Raw genomic sequence first — 26,146 nt, 5'->3', positions numbered from 1 at the left:
ACACGTGCTACCTTGCAAGAGGAAGCACCTGTATTACGTGAGGTTCTGCATGCAGACCTACGTCACATCGCCACACAGAACCAGGCTCACCCGTCTGGCAGACTTGCTGCCGACGAGGGGCAAGCTGCGGCTAGACGTGGCCAGGCTACTGTGCCACGTCCTCCTTTACAGGATGAGCCAGACTCGGACGACCATCTATCTCCCACATAGGTTGGGCTGTGCAGGCGTTGAGCCCATGGAGGTTTTTTTTTTGGCTCAGCGTCATCGCATGTTGATGTTGAGCAGCACCCTGTACCTCCCCCCTCCTGGGTGTCTCCCCTCCCCCCCCCGGGTCGTGTGTGGCCATTTTTTATTTTTCTTTTAGTTTAGTTAGTTAAGTTTCTTTTTGATACTTAGTTTAATTAGGTAATGTAGGTTTTCCATAGTTAGTGTAATTAGTTAATATAGTTTAAAATTGCTTGTCTATTGTGCTTTCATGTGACGGTGCGGTGCTTTGTGGCTTTTGAAGGCATCCACTGTCTATTCCAGCTGGGCCCTTCAGGCTTGTCTTGTGTATGTGTTTGCTGCTTGGGGTCCTTGACTCACATATGCCACTCCTGCCTCCCTTATCCATGGGCTCGCAAGGATGGTTTGGTGTCACAACCTTTTACACAAGGGCTTTGGACTGTCATATCTGTGGCATGTCTGGTGCTGTGTGACTTGTGTTTACACCCCTAGTGGGGATGATTTTGGTGTTATTGTCCACTGTTCAGCTTTTGCTAGATGGGGTGTTTCATGATTAATGTGTACATTCATTGCTATGCATTGTGTAGTATGTTTCTTATCTTTACTGTACACGTGCTTGTTGCAATTCAGCCTGTAGATAGTGTTCCACACTTTGGATGTGAAAGACGGACTGATGGTGTGATTTATGATGTGACTCCCTGACATGGTTAAGTAATGAGATGCCTGAAGAGACACACACAGATGACTTTGAAGCATTAATCATGTGTTTCATGCCCTTTCTGCAGGGGGATGAGCCTCCAGAGCACCTTTGCCAGCAGACATGGCCCATTGGACGACGGAATTCTGGACACGTTTGTTGGTGCCCACATGCACATGTGTGCACAAGCAGAGGTACAGGGATTGCAGACCTACATCCTAGAACTGCTGACGTGTTCCAAGGAACTCCAGGCAAGGTGAGCAGCACACGGGGTCACAACACAGCAAAGCTTGCACCAGGCGAGTTGCACATGCAGGCTTAGTCACAGCACTGAGGGTGAGCTTGGACGAATATTGGTGTTGAAGCACACAATGCAGCTCAGATGTGTTGGTGGACTGATGGCTGTTGATTGTAAGGTTGTCTGGGACACCTGCAGGGGCAGTGGCACATACCCTCCGGTACACCAAGGTCCATCGAGGCACTTGTATCAACCATGTAGCCTTCCGAGACATGGAAAGGGGCAGCTCACAGGGACATACAGCAAGGGACATACTCTGGTGCAGTGCATTTCATTTCCATGTACATTATGATAAATGCACTGCCAACTTTGTTTCGGTCATGGTGGTACACAACTTTCTCTGAAGTCATGGCTTGCTATATGGGTATGTCTGCTTACCCAGGGAACATTGCATGTTGTGTGAATTGTGACACTGGTTTTCCATTTGCCACGCACCCACCGGCGGCTGACTTACTGCATTGACTGTGTATGACCCATCACAGGGGTAATGTTATATATGGGTACGAAGCATCTACACCAGATTGTCTGTTTGTAGAGTAGTTTGTTGCTATGGGGCATGTTTGGTGGTGTGTTTTTGTGTAATTGGCACGTACAGGTTGTTGACTGTGGCTCTCTTTGCAGCATTGCAATGCTCCTGTAACCAGACCTGAGAGTGCGCAGGCAGGAGGCCAGCACTCAAAACCAGAGCTAAGTGTCTTGTTGTTTTTCTTTCTAACTGCTTTGCATAGGCTTGCTGGGGGGTGCACTAATGCATGGATGTATGTGTAATTCAATTTGGTATGTTTTTTTCCCCTAATCACCCGGAATCCTATGCAATTTTGAACCCTCTACCCGGTGTTCCTGCTTCCCGTACCTATCCAAGCAACGTTCCCTAACCCTCTTTCCCCGCTGGGGTTGCGGATGCCTGTGTAAGCCCCGAACTTGCAGGCGCCAAAACCCTAGAGGGGTGGTTGGTTCGTGCCACTCCTAAGCCTGGACTACAGAAGGCCATGACAATGATGTCCAAGTTTGTTTGGATTGTGTATGTGTTCATGCAGGTAGTACATTTTCGTGCATTCCCTACTTTCATGTGTCATTCCTCCTCCCCTCTCCTGCCACTCATTCCAGTTATCCAGTGTGCCAACACCTGTCCTGACTGCATATCCCTGAACCTCCTTCCCCACCAGGGTCTCAGGGGCCTGTGTGAGTTTGACCGTGCAGGCACCCGGGACACGGTGGGGGTGGTTGTTTCGTGACACTCCCGCGCCTGTACACAGGACCTTTGACAGTACACATCTGTTCATGGTGCATCATCCTATATTATGTACCACACATGGTTTACATCCTGTTGTGACATTGTTTTACTGTGCTACCTTGGTTGTTGCATCATTGTGGTAGTACTTGGCCTTTGTGAGGTACTGCTACGTCAAGTCATCTACTGGAGGGTGTTCTGGTTTGTTTTTATGCCTTGGATTTTGTGATTTTGGAAATGAGTGTGGATTCTGAGGGTGCAGGCACCTTTTTACACACAAGGTGGGAGATGGTGACGAAGGGTAAAGGTGATCCTGTGGCCAGGTGGAATTGAGGGTTGAAGGCTCCATGACCCAGGTGCAGTTGTTCAGTGGGTCATGGTCATTTGTGAGGGGGGGTTGTTGTTGATAGTTGCCTTGCCTTGCAGTGTGATGTGAACCCTGACATTGTAATGGTGGTATCCTATGTACATGTTGTGTTCTGCTGATCAATGCCTGTTCATGTGTTGTGTTTACCTTTCAGGTGCGAGGGGATAGTTATGGTTTGACATGCTGGGGTGTACACATGGTGAATGTTCACATGTGATGTGTAGAGAACACTGATGGTCCCTTGATTGCACATGCATATGTTGAGTGCATGTCCTTGCTGACCCACACACTTGCACTCTGATGCACTACATGTACTACCACCCTTGCATATCCACATGTACACTGTTTGCCTTCTGGTGCCCACTGTGTCCCTGCAGCACATGTTCTGTGACCAATTATGGATCCTGTACATGCCTAATTTGCTTTTTGATGTGGTCTGTCGCTTAGATGTGATGCCCAGGGTGTGCATCACACACAATGGCTGTTCACTGTGCTGTGCGCTGAGCAGTGTGTTGCAGGAGTAGGACACAGCACACAGAAGCTGCAGTGTTGATTTTGCAATGCACAATGTGCATGTAGACAGGCATTCATTGTTATGTTACGTCTACAACTCTTGTAATGCATTTGGAAATGACTTATTTTGGGTGGGAGGTTGTTCGTCTGTCATTTCATCTGATTCCAGGTCAGGCATCATTGTCTGATGCCACTGTCCATTTTGGACATGGCAATGTGTACCTTATTGTTACTGTGTTGGTGTATGGGTATTGCTTGCCATGTCATGTTGTGGTTTGGGAGGGTTTGAGTGACATAACAGTGATGGCCATGGCCTGTTTTGCAGGTGTGTGTGATGCACACCTTGCATGTCAGGGTCATCCGCTTCTCAAAGCAACTAGCTGGGGGTAGATCTCTCTCCGCGGCAGGGCCCTCCCTCTGGAACAGCCTTCCTGCCTCACTGGAACTTGAGGGGAACCATCTCCGGTTCGGGAAGCACCTCAAGACCTTCCTCTTTGCTTTTGCTTTCTCTCTGCCTCTCCCTTGCAAAATTCTTCACTGGAACTGCACTGGATCGGCAACTGGGCCACTCTCACCGACCTCGGTCCCTGGCCCAGCCACTCTCCACTTGCACTGCCTCCCTGGCAACCCCTGCACTGCGGTACTGTCTCTCTATCCCTACAGCCCCCCCTTCCCAGCACTTGTCTGCACTTACCTTTGCAGTTGCCACCAGCTGGCCTATGTATTTGTTTTTTGGTCTTCTTACACTGTACTGCACTCCCCCCCCCTCCCCCTTGCACTTTTCCCTTCCCCCTACCCCTGCACTTGCACAATCTAAATGACACCTGGCCTAGTAGTACCGTTGTCTGTCTTCCCTTGTTCCCCCCTCCCTGCCTCATCGCACCTTGAAATACTTGTGTATAGGCCATATCATGTCATGTCATATGTGTGCCTTTTGGTCACACAGGATAGCTTGTGTTTAAGTAGCTAGGGATGCAGACAATGTGGCACTTCCATGGCAACTATCTCAGGGTGGTAGGGTTGTGACAGTTGACTGTCTCTTTGTCATCATTGATTGTCACCTGGTATGTGCCCGGCCTGTGTGCACTCCGCAGGGGTGGTAGTTCAGGTGAAAAATGTGGCCACAAGCTGGGTCCGGGCTTCCTCGCCACGTGCCCTGTCCCCTCCCATGGGCAGCGCCTGTGGTTGGGGATGTGGGGGCACCACCATGTCCACCGGGACGCCCTGCCGTGTTGCAACATTGTGCAGGACACATGCTGCCACAATGATCCTGCACACTACTGGTGGTGCATAGAGTAGCTGCCCGCCAGAGCGGTCAAGGGAGCGGAAACGTGACTTGAGCACTCCGAATGTGTGCTCCACTATGGCCCTGGTTGCAATATGGGCGGCGTTGTATCTTACCTGGGGTGGTGTGGTGGGGTTCCGGATTGGCGTCATCATGTGGTTGCTCAGAGGGTAGGCACTGTCCCCTGGGGAGGTGTAAATGGTTCTGATTATTGGGGTTTGTTTATTTGTGTGTGTGTGTGTGTGTGACATGCATGCATGTGCAAGGTTGTCGCCATGTTGCCCAGCTTCCATGGCCTGGCTCAGGGAGGACATTCTGTATATGAAACTGTCATGGGTGGAGCCAGGGTAGTTTGCATAGACAGAGGTGATGATTCCCTTTGCATTGCATACCACCTGTACATTGATGGAATGCCAGTGCTTGCGGTTTCGGTAGATGTGCTCAGTGGCCCTAGGTGGACGTAGGGCCACATGGGTGCAATCTATGGCACCGAGCCCTTTGGGGAAGTGTGCCACCCTGAAAAAATCCAGGACAATGGCCTGCCTTTCTGCGGGTGTTCTGGGCATGTATATGTGCCTGCGGACTGAGGGGCGCGCTGTCATGATTGCCAAGACCAAGTGTAGGCAGCGTGACTGCGTGGCCTGTGAGACCCCCCCACTATGGCAGTAGTCCGCTGAAATGACCCAGTGGCCAAAAAATGCAGGACATTGAGCAGCTTCTCCAAGGGGCTCAATGCTTGGGAGCAAAGGGTGGGGGATGTAAGGTCATCTTCCCACTCCCTGACCAGGTCTAGGATGATGTGGGGTGGAAACCTATACCTGCCATAGACCTGGTCGTCAGGCATCCCAAAAAGGCTTGTCCGTGGTGCGAAAATGCGTGCCCTGGCTATTCTCCTCCTCCTGCGGTGTCCCACGATCAGTGCTGCGACAAATGGGGCATTCATCGTAACTGTATATACGTGTTTGTTGTTTGCGCGCACTTTTATACTGTGCGCGGGGACGCTTCCGCCTGCCTTCGTGTGGCGGACGCGTTGACGCCTGTGTGCGTCTTTTGCCATGCGCGGGTTTCCCGTATTCGAATCCATGAATACGGGTTGATCGCGTGCGTGTGGGCGTTCCGTGTAGTTCCCTGCAGTACTTCCCCAGTTACGCCTTCTTTTTCACACGTTATTCCCCATTCCGCGTGTTACGCCCACTATTCCGCCCACTTTGGTTGTGTGCGCCGCGCTATGTGCGCTTTTGCTGTGCGCGTAGCGCACGCCGTGTATGCCTGCGTGCGCCATGGCTGGATTGGGCGCACGGACAGCGGGAAACACGCACAGCATCTTCCTTGCATCGCACACGTGCGTGTGCGCTGCGTTTCTCGCACTTGCGCTACCTTGCGCCTGCTTGCGCTGGGATTTTCGGCACACGTTTGCTCCATGAATCGACCCCTAAAACGGTGTCCTAAACGAACAGTGAGAATTCATTAACATTTTTACTGTTATTTGAATAAGATAGTAACAATTCAGAATATCAAGTTATCTCAGTCTACAATTGCAAAAACCAAGTACTCTCTTATAGCAGAGCCAGAGATGGATATAGGTAGATCGAGAGAGTCATGGAGCTCGATGGAACTGTTCATATAGAGACATGCAAGACAGGTCGGCAAGGACAGAGAGAGATGGATACAGTGAGATACAGAAAAAGAGGCAGATTGATATTTTTGTTATGTGTTATTGTGTCTTTTCTACTTACATTTTACGAAAATCACTTTCAATCTGTAACATGCAGCTCTTCTACTGGTTGTATTCTGACCTGTAATACTTATGGTTAGAGATGCCATTACTAACTCTTTTCTTCAATTTCTTGCATACTCATTGTAGCTGTTTCTACTTGTGCTGCCTCTACTAAAGGTTACTCTATTTATTTTACCTTTATTGTATTGTATATGATATTTATAGAGTGCACAAAGGCTGCAAGGCATCGAGGCGCTAAGGGTGAGAAACAAGTATTGGGTACATAATGTTTCTACCAATTGTTCTGTAAGTCATACTGCTACTTTTGGCCACGCATGTTTGTCTAGCCATGAAGGTTTTTCACTTAATGTGTGTCCTGCAAGGTCTTTGCTCTGTTAGGTTTACTCTGGTATGTCTCAGATGCAGTCAGAGTCTACGTCGAACTATGAAATCCATCTGGCGCTATCTGCAAATAATGTAAAGCAGCCATGATAATACCTATACTTCGCTATATTTATATACAGAGTTCATATGCCAAGATTTTTACCTGTTAGTGTGGCTGACAGGGGATTCCTGCAGAGCAGTCGAGGGGCGGATATGGTGTCTTCTGTGTTCGGCATACGCTGCCGCGTGAGCACCGTGTATAGTTTTGTAAGGTTGTCAGGGGCAACCTGGTTGCAAAGTGGTGAAGCTTTTGCTTACAGTGTGCTGCTACATTGGGGACCATCTTAAAGTATTCTCTATATCTTGCAATATATACTTTAACTATCAGTCATCTTGTTTCATAACAATCTGACTGTGCATGGTATGCTTATGCCTTTTTCATAACTTATGGTAATGGTAGGATGTAAGGGAATACACATTATAATGATCGATATGTTCTAAGAATATCCAGGTCTCAAGCTGAAGCAGATGTATTATGCTACATAGGCTACTTTACATGACCAGTAGCCATATTGTATTGTATTGTATTTTGTTATTTATATAGCGCTCTTTCCCCACTTGTGTGGCCTCAATGCGCTTTTTCTTGGTTGAATGACCTTGGTGACCATAGTCAATGTGGAAGGTTTTAGTGGGTTTAGCTTAGGTGATGCGTGTGTTCATGTTGCCATTCTAGGACTTGGGTGGCTGGCAAGGCTCGATTAAGCAGCCCAAGAGAGGTCAGACACATGGGTGTGTACCGTTGAGGGTTATAGATAGAATGCTACTGTTGAGAGAGTCTATGCGAGGCCAGCTATACGAAATTCCTTTCGGGTGTTGGTCGCTTTATGCTAGTGGCAGAGGTGTTGAGGTACATTGGGTGTTTGTCTGGACGGCTATGTGTGCACTAGGCTGGATGTACCTAACCGTAGCCTTATTCTATTGTGCATGGATGCTTGGCCATGCCTGCGGCCTGCGTCCACGCTAGTGGTGTGAGATATACGTACCGTAGGCTAGAGCAGTATATGACCAGGTCTAGAATTGAGAGGCCTATACCAGTGGGCCTAGCTTTCGTGATGTAGCAGGTATCCGCATATATTGAGCAGAGATGGAGGCTGCACCTAGATTCGAGAGTCCTGTATAGTGGGACAAAGTCCTACCCCTGACAATGCGTACAAGACTAAACACAGCTAGAACCTACAATTTACTAAAATAACCACAAGCCCCTGACAAAGTTCCACAGATGTAAGCTGAATTCAAGGCACAAAACATGTTTGCACATTAAGAGTGGACTTGTTTACAATTAGATCGTTAGGTAAGCACGGCAACTTTGTTATTGCACTTTGCACTGTAGGGTTGTGTTTTACCGTTGGGTTTTGAAATGTATGTATTTGTATTGTGATGAACCTGATCGCACCCTCACTTCTTTGCCCCTGGTATCCTCTTCTCAGATGGCCTGGGAAAGCCATTGCTTTTGAATCCTGACCCTGGGGGTGAATATGCAAGAGAAGATCACCAGAGTGGAGGAATCTTAGGGAGAGGGGAGAGGACGTCCTTGGGTGAGACATAGAAACCCCCATTTCCTTTTCAAAACACACCACTATACTACTGGAATGAAGACGAGGACAACTAGACCAACGTACCCTCATTTTGTTAATGCAGATACATTTCGACCCCAGCCAAGTGCTGAGACGATAAGGAGGAAGACAACAAGAGTAAAGTAGAACTGCCGCTTTTGTGTTGAGAGGTTTTTGGAATAAGCATGAAGGTGGGAGCTTTAAAAGCCGGAATCAAGATGGAAATGGAGTCAGCTGTGGGAGAACGCCCACAAACTGCTGGATGCAGGCAGACCTCTCCGGTGTGGCAGGAGGAGTGCTCAAGACCCATGGACACTGTAGAGTTTATGCAGCAAGAAGGGAAGGTGCAGGACGCTGGAGGCCGGTGGCAAGCCGTAAGAAGGAGACCAGCGTGACCAAGGGAAACTGTCCCATGAGTTTTGAGTCACAGAGGAAGCACTGCTGGGTGAGCACGAGCTGCAGAAGACTGCTGGGAGAAGACGCGAGGTACCACACAGAGACAAAGGAACCTGTTGTGGTGGCGGACCTCGTAAGAAGCTGCAAGTCGGACCAGTGAGTGCAACCAGAAGGTGAACATCGGGCTGGCAGGCACACATAAAAACAAGCAATGGACAATGATTTAAACGGAAGCACGCATTGCTATTTGAATGAAAGCAGATATAAGGCCATTTGAATACCAAACAAAATAACAGAAAGCTGTGAACACTCTTGAAACTTTGGGGGAGTGAAAGGAAGATTGGGAATCTTCATGAAAAGGACGTTTGTGAATTGTACTGAAACAACAAACTGCAATATATGAGAAATCAAGCATTGGCCATAGCCAAATTACAAAGAACTGTATTGCCTTAGAAACGAGTCCTAACAAATCCAAGAGAGCACAAAGAGTTGTATGTTATGAGAAATCCAGCATTCACCAAAGCCAAGAGAGTTCAAAGAACTATGTTATAAGGAAACCAGTATTGCCCAGAGCCAAAAGAACATAAGCAAGTCTAACAAGTGCAATGGGGGCCAACCAAGCCCCGGTACAGTGTCAGGAGAGACTGATACTTGTGAATGAAGCAATCCATCACCGTTAAGAAGCAGTGCACTGGTGTAGATGGAAAAGCAGTCAAGAAAGGGTACCGGTTGCGTGATCTGTAATGGGTGGACTGTGTGGTATGACAACTGTGCCTAGCGCGGGTGCCCCTGAATGAAAAAGCCACTGAAAACACCCACGAAGAAGTTTGTGTTTTGCAATAACCTTTTAGGTGATTTTGAAGTCAAGTGTTGTTTTGAAAGCTGGAAAATGTGAACTCTCGGGGAAGGGAATCCTGTGCTTTATGAACTATTCTGAACGTGGGCAAGGGGAAGCTGATTACAAGCCAAGAGCTGAAGACTTCAGCCACACATTCTGTCAGTAACTTGTGTATTTCCAATCTCTGTCTTCAAAACATGTATTCCTAAACAAACAGAATATATTTTTTTTAGAAAAAGAATTATCTACATGATAATTTCATCATAACATGTGTTTGTATGTCCCAACACGTTTCTAGAAAGATCTCTCTTCATCAAGGGCCATTTCTCAAAGAATTCTGAAAGGTAATCATATAGAGAGATGCATCAGTATAGAGATATCACTTGTTCAACTTAAACATCAGTTACTAACATGTTCTCTGCTATTGCAGTATCAATTCTCTATGTTCATCATAGTCATTACTCCTTTATGATAAAGATGAATAACTAGTGCGTTGTCCAAATCAACCTAATAAACCAAATCTGCATTTCAAAGTTCCTACCTTTTTACTCCGATAGTGAACGCATTGTAGGTAATATGCATTAGTGAGCCTTTCCCCATGGATGCTTCCAAAATAATCTAGCTTAGATTCTGCGAGATAGGTCCTAGCCTAATAGACAGAGGATTTCTTATATACCCATATGTATGTATGTATGTATGTATGTATGTATGTATGTATGTATGTATATATATAACAGTAAGATCTATTACAGTGACTTCCACTGTTCACTGTAGACGTTGGACTGTAGGTCAGATACAAAATAGACTGAAGGTCCTCTGCATTATGTACTGCAGATGGTGTCCCTTTATTCTAGAATTTAAAAACCAAAAATCAGGTCTGAGTAAAATGTTCATTGTCTGAAAATAAGCTTTCACGTTATTAGACAGAATTCTGCCAGTAACTTTTGCGGGTGATGAACTCACAGCGGAATGGGTAGATGCTGTTGTAAAAATGTGGTTATCCTTTCTTGACGCAACCACTCAATCAAGTCTTACAATTGTGAGTCCACCTGAATGCAGATATTTCCAAGGTTCAAATATATTGTTAAAAATATGTTCAATTTAAAACACCATAGTAGGTGTCTCATAGGTGCCAGAAGATAATAGTAGCAGTACTGCACTTACTTAAAGTGCACACCTATGGCCGACTGGTCGTCACCACTACATGTGCTTTTCCTCAATAGGTAACCCCATGGTTGTAATCTTTGGGTAGTCCTCGAAAGTTATTGTGCTGGTACATGCATCTAAAAGTAAACATTCCCAGAGTGAGATTACATAATGGGTGCCTGCTTTGCAATCGCTGAGTGACATTGATCTACTCCTGCAAAGGGACTTACCTAGCGATTCATGATGCAACCTGTTTGCTGTTTCCCATCCCGAGTACTATGGCAGCAAACGAGACGGCCACAAGATGGGCACTGAATCGACCGGCATCCAATCTAACGTGATGTCATTCATGTAAACATTGCACGCTCAAGCTCGCACTCAGCCATATGTTATTTTGGAAAAAGGGGGATGGAGGCTAAATTCGAATATAAAAAACTTCAAATTGAAATGGAAAAAGGATATGTGAAGGTTCTCAACTTGTTAATAGTAGAGATTCTAACATGTTGGGTGTGATGCTTAGCGTAGCAAGTGTCGGTAGCTGCAAGCTTTCAAGCAGACAGTTTTATCAAATTCTTCCAGAAATCATAAGCTTTAAGCTTGGATCTCCTCCATTGTCAGTTGAAACTTGCTGCATAGGATCACTAACTTTATGCAACTCATTATGATGAGGAGCCAAATTCAACAGAATATAATATATCTTTAAGTTAGTAAATGCCTACCCATCTGTCTCCATTGAGTTCTCAATCTACCCCTGTATATTTACTATTGCGGGTAACAATTTGTTACCGCATTTTACGTTCTGTGACAATAGTTTACATGCATATAGTTTGTGGTGGATTTTTTAAAAATTGTCTTGTGACTCAAGAATTAGGGGGCGTCTCATATTTATAAGACACTTATAAGATTCCCAGGTTTGAGTATCCCAAAGTGACAATTACTGTAGGTGTTTTTCCGTTTTGTAAGTAAGATAGAAAGTTCCTTATCAAGACCACATGCTTACTGCCCTAGGGTCATAGTTACTGTTTTTTTTACTTTCAAAGGTAAGGTCCCAGGTAGAATTCTTCATTCATCCCCAGTGGGGTTACTGAGTCTAGCTGATGTATCCAGTGCAGTTCTCACTACGACAGCTTGGTTTCTTAGGTCTCTCTGCTCTCACCAGAGCGTCTCTCAAATTGTTGCCTCTCTTTAATGCCAGCATAGGGGGTTCAGGGAAAAGCCGGTGTAAGGTTGGATCCAACTTCATCAAGTCCCAATTCTGTTTAATTATTTTGCTGACGAGGTGACTCTCTATGAGAATGTCAGTTTGTGTATCACCTTGTAGTCTTTCTTAGAGCCTGGTTTCAAAAGGTCTTCTCTCCTGTGGGATTCTGATCTGTGTATGGCTTTTTCTACAATATCTGTGGGGTACCCACGGTTCGTAAGCCTCTCAGCCATGAGGTTATACTATTTGTGTAGAGTTTCTCTATTCGAGACTATACTTTTCAGTCTTAGTAAATGGCTGTAAGGCAGACTTTCCTTAAGATGTTTTGGGTGAAAGCTGTTGAAATTAAGTGTATTGTTCATGTCTGTTGGTTTCCTGTATATATTGGTGAATATACCTCCTTCTTTGTGTTCGACCATGACATCTAAGAAGTGGATGTTGGGCTCCCCTACTTCCATGGCACATTTAATATGGTCGTGACAATTGTTTATAAACTCAAAAAACTGGTCCACTTCCAATCTTGTGCCCTTCCAGATTGCAAAAATGCATCTAGATAGCGTCTTCAAAGGTGATCTCATAAGGCACCCCAATACAGAAAAGACATTTTAACTTGGGGACTATGCAACTTGTGATAGTAAAAACATCATCTATGCACTAAGATTCCCATGCAGCAAATACTATGTGGGTCAAACCATACGGAAAGCAAAAGAAAGATGTACGGAGCATAAATCCAATCTCAGAACTGCAAATGTTAAATAACCCATCTACAGGCATTTCCGAGTCAATCAGCACACCATGGCTCAAATGAGGTGTATAATCCTGGAGGTGGTACACTCCATGCCGAGGGGAACAGTTATGGTTAAGAAGATGTCACAGAGAGAACAGTATTGGATACATCATCTGGACTCAATAACCCCACTGGGGATAAATAAAGAATTCTACCTGGGACCTTACCTTTGAAAGTAAAAAACCAGTAACTATGACCGTAGGGCAGTAACATGTGGTCTCGATAACCAACTTTATATCTTACATACAAAATGGAAAAATGCCTAGTGTAATTGTCACCTTGGGATACTCAAAACATGGCCAACATGGAGAACTATCAACCTTTCCCATCTTTGCGTCACTCTGAAATGATAAGATTATAGTGATGGGATGAGAGGAGTTAGATTGTACACTCCTAAGAGTTAGTTCGAGGACTACTAATAAGATGGTGCTCTATTATGACACAGATATGGGAACCAACATGTTTTTTGAGAGACAGATATGGGAACCTTATAAATTTCTAATAGATTTAAAAATATGAGATGCCCCCTAATTCTTGGAGTCACAAGACAATTTTTAAAAAATCCACCTCAAATTATTTGAATGTAAACTATCGTCACAGAACATAAATTGTGGTAACAAATTGTTTACAGCAATATATGTATGGGGTAGATTGTGAAATCGGTGGAGGCAGATGGGTAGGCACTCACTACCTTAAAGAGATTCACATTATCTTATCTTACATTGAATTTGGCTCCTCCTCATCATAATAAGTTGCATAAAGTTAGTGATCCTTTTCTCTTCCGTAATACAGCAAGTTTCAACTGACATAGGAGGAGATCCTAGCTTAAAGCTTACAGTTTCTGGAAGAATTTGATAAAACTGTCTGTTTGGAAGATTGCAGATACCGACACTTGGTACACTAAACATCACACCCAAAAAGTTAGAAGCTCTACTATTAACAAGTTGAGGACATTCTAATGTCCTTTTTCTTTTTACAAATAATTCAAAGTTTTTTAGAAAGGAATTTAGCCTCAGTCCCCCTTTTTCCAAAATGACATACTGCCAACAACGTCACCACCTGATTAAGACATCACGTTAGATCAAACGGGGGTAGATTAAGCGCCGATCTTGTGGCTGTCTCGTGTTTCCTCGGGACGGGATGGGGCAAACCAGTTACATCACGAATTGCTAGGTAAGTCCCTTCGCAGGAGTAGATCAATGTCACTCAGCGATTGCACAGCAGGCACCCGTTATGTAATCTCACCCTGGGATGATTATATGCATGCACCAGCACAATAACTTTTGAGGACTTCCCATAGATACAACCATGGGGTTATCTATTGAGGAAAAGCACATGTAGTGATGACGACCAGTCGGCCATAGGTGTGCACCTTAGGTAAGCGGAGTGCTGCTACTATTATCTTCTGGCACCTATGAGACACCTACTAAGGTGTTTTATATTGAACATATTTTGAAGATTATATTCAAACTTTGGAAATATCTCCATTCAGGCAGACGCACAATTTGAAGGCTCGATTGAGTGGTCGCGTCAAGAAAGGATAACCAAAAATTTGACAACAGCATTTACCCGTTCCGAGCTGAGTTCATCACCCTCAAAGGTCACTAGCAGAATTCTCTCTAATAACGTGAAAGCTAATTTTCAGACAATGACCATTTTACTCTGACCTGATTTTTGGTTTTTAAACTCTAGAAGAAAAGTACACCATCTGCAATACATAACGCAGAGGACCTTCAGTCTGTTTTATCTGACCTATAGTACAACGTCTACAGTGAACAGGGTAATTCAGGATATGCAAATATTGGGGAACCTTGAATATTTCGAATTTGAAAATGAAGAAAGTGTAGATGTTTTGGATCAAGAATGGCATTTAATGAACATAGACATTAATTGGCCTGGAAAGACTGAACTCAAAGTGAAGTCTAGATTTAATTCAATGTTTAATCCGGGCGGACATGTTGAAGCCTTTATAGACCTGGTGATCAATGACCTGAAAAAGATCAGGAAGAAAAGTCCGCTCTTTTGGAACAACTTGACCCTTGCACAACAACGCACCATTACACAATTGGGTGATTTGACCGAGTGTATTATAAAACTTTCGGACAAAGGGACCAAAATAGTTCTCATGAACCGTAATGACTATAACAAAGAGGCCGAAAGACAACTAAATGATAAAGCTTGCTATGCTAAACTGAATGATAATCCTTCAGAGGCCATAAGTGATAAATTATGTTATCTTTTGTTGACATGGAAAGAGAGATTTGTTAGATGATGATATGTGCACATTTCTACATCCTAAATTTCCAGTTATGCAACAATTTACTTTCTGCCTAATGTGCATAAGAGTGCCTAGCCCCCCGGGGAGACCAATTGTAACAATATGCAGGGCCCCATTGGAAAACACTTCAGGATTTCTGTAGGTTTAAACATTGTGGTTATCCTAAGAAAGTACTTGAAAGAGCCTTTTTGAAAGCTAGAAATACTGAATGTTCCTCACTTTTGGTAGACAACCCTGTTTTGGAGGACACCACAGATATGAGTGACATACGCCTTATTTTTACCTATGGAAATGGGGCACAGAATATTCAACAGGTCATGCAGAGACATTGGCATGTTTTAAAACTAGATGAACATCTGAATAAAATACTGGACGAAAACATGAATATAACATTTCGCAGGTTAACTTCACTCAAAGACATTCTGGTACCTAGTTTTATGAGCCCGCTTACCAACTTATTGGGAAATAGTTGGTTGAATACCAAAGTATCAGGCTTTCATAAATGCCAAAAATGTAAGGCTTGTCAGTATGCAGTAAACACTGCTAGCTACCAACACTCAATTTAAAAAAAATAAGGTCACAAATTACATGTCAGACTGAATTAGTGATGTATGTGTTTAGTTGCCCATGTGATAAATGGTATGTGGGAAGCACAATAGGAAAACTGAAATTGAGAGTGTTCCAACACATATGGGCAATAATAAATGCAGACCCTACTTACCCGATGGCATTACATTTCAGAACTGAACATGGAGGTAAACTAGAAGGGTTCTCTTATTTTGGTATCCATAGTGTCTTGAAATCACCTAGAGGAGGTAATCGAGAGCTTCTGTTAAGACAATTAGAAACTAAGTGCATTCTAGATTTCGAAACAAAAAAACCCAGAGGTCATAACCTCGATGAAGAACTCTATACCTTTTTGGGTACATGAATGCACATGTTCTTTCCTTTTTCCCTTTTCCCTTCGAGTTCTGTTCTCTGTGTACTATACAGCTATATGTATTTCACACAGTTGAGTTAATGATCAAATTGTTTGGGATGCATATTTGCAATTCAGAACTTTCTATAATGAATTTCTGTTCCCTAATTTGATGCACTGAGCATGTTGGTTAACCGAACATGTCTGTCTAGATATATTTTTTCTTATAGAAGTAGGTTTTAGTATCTCTCTGATACATTATGCAATTTCTAGTATTTTATTAGAACAATGTCATCTTGTATAGTTGGGGGTGGATTATACTTATTGTATTGGAGCTCATTAATGATTTACAACAGTTTGGAAGGATATGTTTTGGAATGAATAATTATGCATCAGGCACTTTATTGAAGCAATATTTGCACGCACTACGCACTTTATTATTGATCGGTTTTAAACATCTAGAAGTCCATGCTTGCATTTATGTATTTGTTGGGCACATGCCTGCGTATGTGCTAATTTTGTTAAGTATAGAAATGGTATGAAACAGATATTGAATCTGAACTTAACGTTTTAGTCAGTGATTGGTATTTTATCACAGACATTACAAATACAAGGTGCCTATATACTTTCTAATCTCATAGAGATGCAAGTATGGTCACAGTGCACTAAGTACTTTATGATTGATGCTTGAGGAAAATTCTTCACATTTGTTGATATTGCTGCTTTGCTAATTTGCACATTGTATGCTTATCCCTTCCTTACTGCTATTAATGAGCATTTTGTATGTTTTACTTTTTGAATTAACATTGCGAACTGCTTCCGCAATAACATGAGGGAGACTGTCGTGGCAAACGGAGGAGGGACTTAATTGTACATACCTTTTTTGGGTTTTGAATATTTTTTCTCTTAGAAAGTAAAGACCCTGCAGTGTCTTGACCCGTGTTTTTGATCCTCTCTGTGCCTATGGCTATTTGAGCCCAATATTTTATCACTGTATATGCAGAGGATTTAATTATTGATTAGACCATAAATTATTATAGACGGATTTCCTCAAACTGTTGATGTTACATGACAGCATACATTACATCCCTGCTGCTGCCCTACATAAGTACGTCACAGCAGTCTCTATCAGCTTTGACTGACATTTTTTGGTTGGTACATGCTTTATGTAATGGGCATCACTACATCTTAAGATGGGTGAATGCATAACCTATCTGGGATCTGTTTTAACCATGTAGACCCTCTATGTATAATCCTAGCGTTGTCATTGTATATTTTGGTCCATCATATGTGTTTCCTTCCCCACGTGATCAAGCAGTTGTTATACCGTGAAACAAGTCGTCTTCTTATCAGGTTTCCTGATCTCCGAGCACATTTACTAATAAATACGAAGGCTTCTCTTCGAAATATATATAGCTCTACAGGGGTCGAAATTCAGATTCAAGAAGCAGGAGCTGAAAGTAGCTCATGGGTGTCAAGGTTTTCCCTCTGACCAGGCGTTATTCATCTGACCCAGGAGCTGTTAAAGTCTTAAAGGGTTTTTTTAGGATGGTGTACGCATAAAATATTAGTTGAAGAATAGTTCTGCTGAAGATCAAAACATTCTCAGACAAAAAGCTTTATAGAATTAGGATGGCACTTTTTATTCACTCTGGAATGCCTGAAAAATGGTTGAACTTGCTTTTATTTCCAATCTGTGAAAAGCACCCAAAAAAGCTCTGTCTTGCATTGTTACCAACTGTATCTTTATATTCTGATCTTGTGCAATGCAGCATCATATTTATTTCGCTTTAATTTACTTTTATGTCAGCCTCCTTATTTGTCTCTCTATTGCTTCCTCACACGGTCATTATGTATGTCTGCCACTCCACCCATGACTGTCACTAGAACACTGTTTCTGCTGTTTCTATTGCTACATCTGTTGCTTTTGCTATCCCCTCACTGACACGTTTCTTTCTGCTACTACCTCTTTCTATGCTACCACCTTGCTCTCTCTCCTGCTACTACACCCTATATCTACACCACCCCATGCCTTCACTTTTTAGGTGAAGAAATAGGGTAATGTTTTAAAAGTAACTCCGGTTGTGCTTTTGGTTAAGACTGAAAAATGGGTTTATGGTGCAGGTGTCAGATTTACTATATGCCAAGATGTTTGCTACAGGCGCAAGCTGCAGTGTTTCGCAGGGGTTATTCAACCATATTTTAAGGAACTCAGGAGGATGAATGGTTGTTATACCTGCTATGGTTCCAACCTGAGATGCATAGATTTTACAGATTTAGGACCTGACTCAGGTGCATTAACACATTAAGGATATATCAAACGACCACAAAACACTGTAATTTAGAAAAGGCTTCTGGCCCAATGTATTATGTGGTTTCTCTTAGGAACTATATACAGCATACTTGTATGGGGGATTTTTTTCTTTACAGCCGACAACCTGTTGAACCAGTGTTGCCCTAACATTAAGATCCTGGTCCGACTTGAGTTTGACTGACATTTATGAGACGTGTATGAAACTTCATATTTTGGAGAGATTAGAAGGAAACAGGACATTTTTGGCAAAGTACGTTTTACAGCAGCAGGAATGTTTTTCAGAATTGAACACTTCTTTTAACAAAATGACAAAGGTTAGACAACTTCATTAGTAACCTGTTAATTATGCAGTGACAGGTCTCATTAAGGCAACTGTCCAGCTGTAATTGCAGGCATAGTTTTTAACTATTTTGGAACTGGCATTAAAAGTCAATGTATAAAGCAAAACCCACACCTGCTTTTTTAAAATCTGTATTCTCCATTTAGAGCTATAGTCCGCTCAAACTTTAACAAAGAGAAACCGTGGGGTTTCCTGCAGTAAGTAATTGGGGGGGTCTTGTGTAGCTGTGTAGAATATAATTTTACAGCCTTTACGAGTTGCAAGAAAATGTTATTGGGCCTTCTACAAGAAAGGCGTTACAAGAAATATCAGTACTGTCACTGCATTACTGAAAGAAAAGGTGTGAAATTGACTTAACTTTCTATCAAAAGCACGAAAAAGGTTTGAAAGTGTACACACGTTTTAAATGCTAGAAATGAAAGTGTCACTTGTGCACAAGCTGTTTCTATAATTTATACATTTTCTTGGTGTGGGAATCTTTAAAGGAATGGGTTCTGGAGGCACACTTACTCCGTTTTATTTAGAAGCAACTTTTGTCTTAGTTAATGGGGTGAGGCTGACAGGGGTAATTTATGCATGTTCCCAGGAGGCAATTCAGCAGGAGCTGAAACCAGCTCCTGCTTTGGACTTTCAAAGCGACTACCAGGATCACTTTTATCTTTACCAGGAGCTAAATAGCGCTCAGCGCCCATGCATTTCAATTCCTGGGTATATAAGAAATCCTCTGTCTTTTGGGATAGGATCTATCTCGCAGAATCTGAGCTAGATTATTTTGGAAGCATCCATGAGGATGGGCTCACTAATCCATATTACCTACAATTCATTCACTATCAGAGGAAAAAGGTAGGAACTTTGAAATGCAGATTTGGTTTATTGGGTTGATCTGGACAAGGCACTACTCATTAATCTTTATCATAAAGGATTAACAACGGTTTAGTGATGAACATAGAGAATTGATACTGTAATAGCAGAGAACATTTTAGTGACTAATGTTTAAGTTGAACATGTGATATCTCTATACTGATGCATCTCTCCATATGATTACTTTTTAGAAATCTTTGAGAAATGGCCCCTGATGAAGAGAGATCTTTCTCGAAACACGTCGGGCCATACAAATACATTTTATGATGATGTATATAATTTTCTTTTTCTAAAAAAAATATTCTGTGTGTTAAGGAATACATGTTTTGAAGACTGAGGGCCTCATTAGGACCCAGGCGGTAAGGGGTTTACGGCGGCGTAAACAGCGCCGACCCTTACCGCCATGGAGGTTTTAACACCTGCTTTTAGCAGGTGTTAAAATCCATGGCTCTAAGGGACCTTGTTGTTAGTTACGCCACCGTAATTTACGGTGGCGTAATTAACGCCTTCCCCACTCCCATTATGCCCTATGGGGCAAAAATGGGAATGGGGAAGGGTAAATGGGTTAATGGGGACTTACCGCCCCACTCACCTCGGAATGGGGCGGTAAATCCGCCAACCACCATGGCGTAAACATAGTTTACGCCATGGTGGTAAAGGTACGACCCAGGCGGTAACTTACCGCCTGGGTCGTAATGAGGCCCTGAGAGTTCTAAATATATTTATGAATCCAAAAAATCATATGATTGGAAATACACAAGATACTGACTGAATGTTTGGCTGAAGTCTTCGGCCTGTGATAGCGTGCAGGGGACATGAGTTCCCTAATATTGGCAACTTTTTTCTGTCTTTCAGTTATTTCCTACCCACGTGTCAGGATGGGTTTTCTCTCCCCTGTACCTTAAGATTACGAATTATATTCTTAATTAAATCTCAACTTTTTTGAACACACAATATTGAATTTCACAGGTGTGCATTTTACTTTGGTATACAAGCCAAGAGCTAGAAAAGGTTCTGAACTTTATTTTGAACACTATTCATTTTGATGCTGACATCCCTACATATTGGCCCTCATTACGATACTGGCGCTAAACCATGGTGCTATTAGCACCATGGTTGGTGCCGGTATCGTAACAAGTCCGCCAATGTTCAATGGGGAATTACCACCCCATTCCAAGGTTGGCGGGGCGGTAATTCCCCATTGAACATTTGCCCTTCCCCATTCCCTTTTTTGCCTCATAGGGCTCAATGGGACTGGGGAAGGCGCTAAGTACGGTACCGCCAATTGGGGTACCGTACTTAGCACCAAGGTCCCTTTGCGGGTCCCTACTTTAACGGCTAGTCTAGAACAGCCGTTCTGGTCGGGTCCCGCAAAGGGACCTCGTAGTAAGGCACTAATGGGTTAACGGCGCCGCAGCCTTTTACGGCGTCATTAACCCATTAGCGCCAGGGTCGTAATGAAGCGCTTTGTATGCAGTTAGTTGTGAGGACAAGTATAGGTTTTGGACACAGACAGATAATAATGTTGGACTTCCTGACGCAGACTATCCTTAGTTTTCTTTAGGTAGTGAAATTTCACCTTAGAATAGGGTAAGTTAGGCATTACTCCATCCTGCCTTTTGAGTTAATAAAACTTTGTTAAACAAACTTGAACATGTTGTCTGTGTCTGACTCATGATGGCTTTACAGTATGTCATTCGTGTTGATGATTTTAGAGATGTACGCTATAATACTTTCAGAATTAACATGTGGGTGATTATTGTACTTATAACTGATGAATAAATAATCAAAGGTAGATTTATCCCTCCTCAATGTTATCTATTTATTATGCCTGTACTAGAAGTCCAAAAGGTTTTGTTATATTCACAGGTTATATGACCAGGGATAGCCTTTCTGCTGCTCTAACAAACACCCTGCAGTCTCCCATAGTTTAACTCTTTCAATACTCATAGTTTTCTAACTACACCGACCAATGAAGTCACAGACCATACATAAAGATGGTTGGGTCTATTTTTCATTCTTTAAGGAAGCTTTTTCAATGCTTTTTTTAAATGTTCTTGAATGGTAACTTCATTACACAAATAATGTAATATAATCTTCAAGCTGACCCCATCCATGTTGCTTTATTATTCTTATCAGAATGTTTTTTTAACATATTCATGTAACATTCCAGCAAAACAATTTCCATGAGATTTTGATTTATATTCGTCCTCTTGTTAGATGAAGTAAAAATAAAGAGATTCAAAGAGGAAGTTCATCCTATAATACAGCTGCAAGGGTTTCCATGCAATACAGTCATTGTTATCTGATGAAACGCAGAATTTTTCAGATGGAAATAACAAATTATTTTTCCAAATTCAAATCATATCAACATTACCACCAAATTGATTAATTACCAAAGCACTAAAACACATTCTCATAAATAAAAATATTAAAATGCCTAATCACATGAACAGACAGATATACTTTTCACATTCACGACATGCCAACACATCACCACATGCGGACAAAAATAAAATATACACACACATATTATGCACCTTCCTTGAAAATATATGATTCCTCTACATTAAAACAGTCCTACGTATACTGTACTCTGTTACCTCTGCTTCCACAACTGCCATCTGTAGCATACTTTACAATCAAGTCCATGTTTGTTGCATGATACAAGCCAAGTAGCCTCATCCTCTTTGTTCTGTGTTTTCCAAGCTCAGGCCCAGACCCACAATTACTAGCAACACCAAAACTAATGCTTTCTGTCCTGTCTTTCCTAGTCTTGTCTGTCATATACTTTGTAATGTGAGCATGCTGTACAGTTTCTTATTGAGTGTATTTTGTAATGGAGACTGGATCTTCCGTCTTATGCCACTGCACCATCCTCCATAGTATTGTACTAGCCCCCCAGGCCAAACATGTAAGTTCTCCCTTGTGTATGTTGTATAAGATTTACATATTTATGTGTATATATTTCCAGGTGGGAAACACATCTTCTGTTCTTAAGACATGCGTTATGAAAAGTAAAGAACAATTTAAAGTGACATCTGTCACCTGCAAGATTCTAATGATTCAAATGTGTCAGTGCTGTCCTTGGCACCTATCTGCCTTTTCTAATTTTTCACTATTGGAAATAAACAATTAAAATGTAAAAAAAATTCAATAACACCCAAATGTATATTTCATTTTAAGAATCCATATACCTTGTAAGGATTGCGACCAATAAGTACAGCATCAACATGTTTTCCATTACATTTATCTGTATATTATAAAAAAAAATACTATTTTTGTGAAAGAACATGCCAAGTCATACAAATACACATTCAATAAGAAACATCCACTCAGATTTATTTTATGTCAAAATACATAGGAAAATTACTATATTTAAAAAAAAATATGTGCAGTAGAAAAAAAGGTTTGAAAAAGGATTCCCTACCCCACGCTAAAGTCCCCTAACAGGTAATTGCAAACAGATAATGGTACCTCATAAAAGTTTGTTGATAAACAGTGTCAACATCCTATTCGTCAAATGTATTCCACAAATGCAAAGAAGGGTTTATGAAAAAATAATTGGCTAGCAACCGTTAGACACTTGGTTCCATACTGACTCAAAGATATAGTGCTCTATTCTCATATAGATGCACACATCAGAAATAAAGTGAATGTGAATACCAAAAACACAGATATTACTTGATGTTGAGAGAAAGATGGACCAAACAAAAGAAAAAAGAAGAAAAAGATACCTAGGTTATAGATACCCTTAGGGAACTTTGGATCAGAATTCGAGAACACCTTTCAAGCCTCAACAACCAGGACATTAGACTCCCTTTGGCTACTCACTGGCAAAGTCAACACCAACAGGACAATCAGCAAGATATTCATTTTGTTGTCTTACAATTTGTGAAACAACATCCAAGAGGAGGGGACCGCCAATTACATCTGCGCCAGCAGGAAGCGCAAATTATATCCAAATTACGATACCTCAAACTTGGCTTGAACAAAGAACATGAACTTAATGTATTTTTGTAAGGGCCATTTGTACAACTCCAATGGTTAAGTTGTTAGCCAGTCCCGTAGGGTGTGTTCTCTGCACCCTCCAATTAGAGACAGCGCATACCATGTGGGCACCCTTCCACCCTGGACACTGACTCATGAACCTGATTGGGGCAGACCTTAAGAGTCAGATCTCCATTAGGTCTGCCATTTCAACCCTGCTGAAGCTGGAATGAAAGGGAGAAAACTGTTTAAAAGGCGAGCCTCTTGGACTGGAAAGCAGAGTCGACCACGGGAACGAAAGAACCAAAGACTACCTGGAAGAGGACAGCTGCTGCAACTCCTGGACCGTTGGTTTGCCCGGTGAAGCCCTGCTGCAGGTCCGAATTGCCAAGCTCATTTTGACAGAGAAGCCCCTTCAAGGACGACTTTTTCCTTTGAGTTGGTGGGACCAATAAACTCGTAAGCCACCTGGATACCATTCTCCGAGCTGGTTACGATTAACCAGAGGGAAGGACACTAGCTTGTGTGCTTGACTACAGCTACTCGAAATGAAGTGACTCCATTTTGTCAGCATTTTCCAGCGATCCAATGATCCCGTGCAGTGCAGGAGTCCCCCGACGTCCTCCCTCTTGTCCCCACGACTGAGGCTCAGGAACAGTGAGATCTGCAGGAACTGCCAGGAACCAATATCTTCTGCAGCATCTTTTGCTTCATATTAAGGTACTGTGCCAACCCGATTGAGATAACGCATCTCTCGCGGTGAAAGTTTGTGGAACTTTCCCACCTTGCAGGCCTAATCAGCTTGTGACCCAACATATGATTCTTTTTCGTACAAACTACTTCTGAGAATGTTTTGCAAAGACTTTACCATGTATTTTTCCTATCCAAGACAGTAGCCCGTTGACTTTGGCCTAGGCCTATTGAACTGAATAGAGTCCTCAGGTGAACTGAAACTATTTGCACTGCCTAAAGAAAGTATTTGTGATCTATTCTGCCAACTTGTACATTTTACTCCCATTGAAAGTAACTGAAATGCCATTTTGCTCCTATTTCCGGGGAGCCTAATTTTCTCAAACTCATGGTTTTGGTATTAAAGTGTGTTTGTGTATAATATTAAGTTGCCCCCTTCTAGTGAATGTTTTCTAAATGATTGTGTAATAAATTAATAAGTGTTTAACCAAGACACCTTGAGTGTAAGTGTCTACTTGAGCCACTGTGATTGAAAGACCTCTGTGTAACATCTTGTACTGCTCATATTCCCTCTTGAGAAAGGCCTGGCTGCTCAGCTCACTACCAAAAACTGTGTAGTACAGACTTCTACCAAAGGTTGCCTGTAGTCCTAATTGTATGTGGTGGTCCCAGAGGGTACTGCATGCAATTCTGCTTAACACTGGTGGCAGCGGTGGGATAAAGTATAGTTGTTACATTGAGAGCGCTGCATTTACTTTTGTTCAAATAACCTTCACAAGGCTAAGCACCACTATAAAAGCAATTGTTTCATAATGCCAAATATGGATAACTTCAAACAGGAAGCCCTGATCATTCTAACAGTAGATCAACTGAAAGATATGTCTAAAGTCAGGGTTCACTCTGTTAAAGGCAAGAAAAATGAATTGATTGAGAAATTGTTGAATCATCAAAGACTAGGAGGTAGAGCTATACACCTACCCCCTCAGCAAATGTGGATAGTGTTGATGAGGATGATAATGATTCAGAGTCTAACTCTAATGTTATTGATGAGCTAGAAGAGTCAGAGGAGTCTCAGGATGTGAGCCCTGCTGCACTTCTACTTGCTTTAGGCCCTCACCCTGTAGCCACATGGACCCTACCAGGTTCAGTACTGAGTCGAGAAGGCGTCTTTCTTGAAAAAATGAGACTTGAGTTAGAGTTCAAAAGAATCCAAATGCATACTGAAAGTAAACATCAAGAAATCGGACTCAGAGAAATGGAAATGCATCATGCTCTTGAAATGAAGAAATTGTCTCTTGAAAATGGTTCTGTCCCAGAGTCTTCTAGGTCTTCCAGTCCTAAGAGGGCTTGCATGCCTAAAGAAGCTGTGAGTATGTATGAATTAAGACTTGATATTTTGGATTGGTTGGCTGCTTTTGAGTATAACTATGGGATTCAGGGTTTCACAGGGAATCAGTTGATTCCTTGGCTTTTGTCTAGGCTCCCCCAGGTTGGAATGGATGCTTTAATGGGGTGGGGGAAGTTGAAAGATTGGATTATGAAAATGTGAAGCTAGGTTTGATAGCTAGATTTGAGAAAACTCCTTCCCAGTATCTTAAGAGGTTTAGGGCCCTCAAAAAGCATGATGGTACCCCTTGGGCTACCTGCGTGTGTGAATGCTTGAAGAACTTAGATGGTTGAGTAAAAGGTTACAGAGTTAACACTTTTGAATGAATGATAAATCTATTTTTGTTGTAATCTGTTTTTGATGCCTGCTCTCCTGAGCTCAGACAGCACTTGGCTGACTCTAAGGAAATTGATCCAAAGAAGTTAGCAAAGGCTGCTGACTTGTGGTTGCCAACAGGGCTACTCACAAGGATTCTGGGGCAACTCAGAAAAAGAATGTTGGGAAGCAGCAAAAGAAAGATGGCAAAGAGAATTCTAATACCTCCAATCCAAAAGAGGGCCCCAAACAGAAGAAGTTTAAGCCACAAGAGAAACCGAATCAGGCTAGTGAAACCTCTAGTGCCAAACCAGAGGGAGGTCAGCAGAAACCCCCCATTCGTCAAAACATTTG

The sequence above is a fragment of the Ambystoma mexicanum genome, chromosome 1p, assembly GCF_040938575.1.
Source record: "Ambystoma mexicanum isolate Mex_15411 chromosome 1p, UKY_AmexF1_1, whole genome shotgun sequence".
NCBI lineage: Eukaryota > Metazoa > Chordata > Amphibia > Caudata > Ambystomatidae > Ambystoma > Ambystoma mexicanum.
The sequence above is the reverse complement of the archived record's forward strand: the minus strand, read 5'-3'. Positions refer to the sequence as shown.